The sequence below is a fragment of the Etheostoma spectabile genome, chromosome 4 (genome assembly GCF_008692095.1).
Source record: "Etheostoma spectabile isolate EspeVRDwgs_2016 chromosome 4, UIUC_Espe_1.0, whole genome shotgun sequence".
In the NCBI taxonomy this organism is placed as follows: Eukaryota; Metazoa; Chordata; class Actinopteri; order Perciformes; family Percidae; genus Etheostoma; species Etheostoma spectabile.
Genome location: NC_045736.1, coordinates 31,578,315 through 31,579,128, shown reverse-complemented (window position 1 = coordinate 31,579,128; position 814 = coordinate 31,578,315). Strand labels below are relative to the sequence as shown.

General features: G+C 33.3%; 1 long non-coding RNA gene across 1 annotated transcript in view; it reads right to left on the bottom strand.

Annotated features, from left to right (window-relative positions):
- The window catches only part of LOC116688695 (uncharacterized), a 24,201-nt gene that overhangs the window by 17,362 nt on the left and 6,025 nt on the right, over positions 1 to 814 (bottom strand). Inside the window, exons 2-3 of the long non-coding RNA XR_004331836.1 lie at positions 390 to 402; positions 191 to 193 (exon numbers count right to left, since the gene is read on the bottom strand). This is a non-coding gene — a long non-coding RNA (uncharacterized LOC116688695). The remainder of the gene's footprint in view (positions 1 to 190; positions 194 to 389; positions 403 to 814) is intronic.

Below are 814 nucleotides of genomic sequence, written 5' to 3'. Positions count from 1 at the left end.
TGGAGAAAAAGTTGCAGAATGTGAGAAAGTGAATCCAACTAGTATCAAACGTAGAAAAACGGCAGCAGGATCAGAGGCTGGAGTTGTGCAATTTTGTTTGTGAGCATGAGAAGCGGCGACAGACACGCCAGCGTCCTCTCACGTCTCATCGTTTTGCAGGTTAACCTTTTTCAACAGACTACACCATGACTTTCTTGACATACTACACTATGACTTTTTTGACAAACTATTCTATGACTTTTTTTGACTTTTTTCTGTAGAAAAAAAATCAAAAAAGTCATAGTATAATATGTATACTATACTATGACTTTTTTTGACTTTTTTCGAAGTACAATACCATGTCTTTTTTAGACTTTTTATCGACAAACTATAAAATGACATTTTTTGACTTTTTTTGACAAACTATCCTATGACTCATGTAGACTTGTTTCGACAAACTATACTATGACGTTTTTTTTACTTTTTTTTCGACATGCTATACTATGACTTTTTTTTGACATACTATACTATGGCGTTTTTTGAATTTTTTTCAACAAATTATACTACGACTTTTTTCGGCTTTTTTCGACATACCATACTATGACTTTTTTGGGCTTTTTTCAACTTACTATACAATGAGTTTTCACGAACTTTGTCTACATACATAGGTTTTTGTTTCATTGTCATTTTTTTGAATCTTTTTGTAAACATATCTAAAAAGGGAATAAGCTCAAATAGGTCCGTAGCCTTTCACAGAAAAACATGCCAAATGGGAGTTAACACGGGAAAATCTGTAAAAGTGCATGGAACAAAAGTGCACTCACGGTGTCCCTGT